Raw genomic sequence first — 1,736 nt, 5'->3', positions numbered from 1 at the left:
AACACTCGATTTTTATTACTTTAGCCATTTACTTTATTTGCAATTTAAGTTTTTATTTTTCTTTTCTAATTCTTTCTTTTATTTCCTTCTGACAGGTTTTTCTAGTTTATGACCAGAAGAAACCAGTCAGGACCACTACTTTTTAACGGTAAAATCGATTGTACAACTCGCAGAAACAGGAGAGAAATAAGGTGAAGCTTAAGGTATACAGAGGAAGAGCAAGAGGACGATACTCACGCCACAACCAAGGAGATGGCCGACAACCAGGAAAATTCGATACCTCCTGCGATTGCCGCTTATCCAGTAAACCAGAATCATGCTCCACTCACTATGTATGATTATGCTAAACCAAATTTAACAGGAACTGAGTCAAGTATAGTTAGGTCTGCTATTGCTGCAAATAACTTTGAACTGAAACCTAACACAATTCAAATGATACAGCAATTTGTTCAATTTGATGGTTTGTAGGATGAGGATCCAAAAGCTCACTTAGCAAATTTTCTAGAACTATGTGACACCTTTAAAATCAATGGCATTTCTGATGATGCCATTCGCCTTCGGTTATTCCCTTTTTCATTGAGAAACAAGGCTAAACAGTCGTTACCACGAGGGTCAATCACTACTTGGGAACAGATGACCGAGAAATTTCTATTAAAATATTTTTCGCCGGCAAAAATGGTAAAATTATGTAATGATATCTCTTTTTTTGTTTAGATGGATTTAGAAACACTTTACGATGCATAGGAGAGATACAAGGACCTTTTGAGAAGATGCCCTCACCATGGGCTAACACTCTGGCTACAGGTTCAAACGTTCCATAATGGCCTAAATCTTTCAACTAGACAAATGATTGACCCAGCTGCTGGTGGAACTATCAATAAAAGGACACTTGAGGATGCCTATGAATTTATAGAAGAGATGTCACTGAATAATTATCAGTGGCAAGTCATGAGGACAAAACCAACGAAAGTAGCCAGCGTCTTTATCGTCGATCCAGTCACCATGCTCTCCAATCAGGTAGAATTATTAAATAAAAAAATTGATGGTTTACTTGGTTCTTCACAGGTACACTCAGTAATGCAATGTGAAGCAAGTGGAGGTGGATCGAGCAATTTAGAATACCCACTTTATGGCCACAACATGGAGAACGAGCAGTTAAATTACATGAGTAATAATCCTCGATCTCAAAACAATCCTTATAGCAATACTTACAATACAGGTTGGAGGAATCACCCAAATTTCTCATGGGGAGGCCAAGGGAATCAGATACCACCACCCTCTCTAAGCTTTCAACAACCACCATATCAACAGGAGAAGAAACCGAACCTCGAGGAGATGCTAACAAAGTTTATCTCGGTGTCAGAAACTCACTTTCAGAATACTGAGACGGCACTTAAAAATCAACAAGCATCAATCCAAGGGCTCGAAACTCAGATTGGACAGCTCGCCAAGTTGATTTCTGAACGACCACAAGGTAGCCTACCAAACAACACTGAATCTAATCCAAGGGAGCAACTCAATGCGATTTCCATTCAAGATGAAGAAGGGTTAGTTGCAGAACCAAGGCAAGAAATTGTGGTAAGCAAGTGTAAGAATGAGGTAGGCCATAATGAGCAGAAACCAGTAAGTATAGAATATAAACCTCGTGTGCCATACCCTAATGCGGCAAGGAAAGACTGCTCAAACAAACAATTTGGTAAATTTCTTAACCTTTTAAAGAAATTACATATTAACTT

The 1,736-nt window shown here is 38.7% G+C and overlaps 1 non-coding gene across 1 annotated transcript; it reads right to left on the bottom strand.

Annotated features, from left to right (window-relative positions):
• Positions 1–680: 680 nt before the first annotated feature.
• Positions 681–788, bottom strand: LOC128283287 (small nucleolar RNA R71). Its single transcript, XR_008273629.1, has one exon. It is a non-coding gene; the product is annotated as a small nucleolar RNA R71 (small nucleolar RNA).
• Positions 789–1,736: the final 948 nt, after the last annotated feature.

Source organism: Gossypium arboreum, chromosome 10, assembly GCF_025698485.1.
Source record: "Gossypium arboreum isolate Shixiya-1 chromosome 10, ASM2569848v2, whole genome shotgun sequence".
Classification (NCBI taxonomy): domain Eukaryota; kingdom Viridiplantae; phylum Streptophyta; class Magnoliopsida; order Malvales; family Malvaceae; genus Gossypium; species Gossypium arboreum.
Note: the sequence above shows the minus strand (reverse complement) of the source record. Positions and strands in the feature narration are given on the sequence as shown.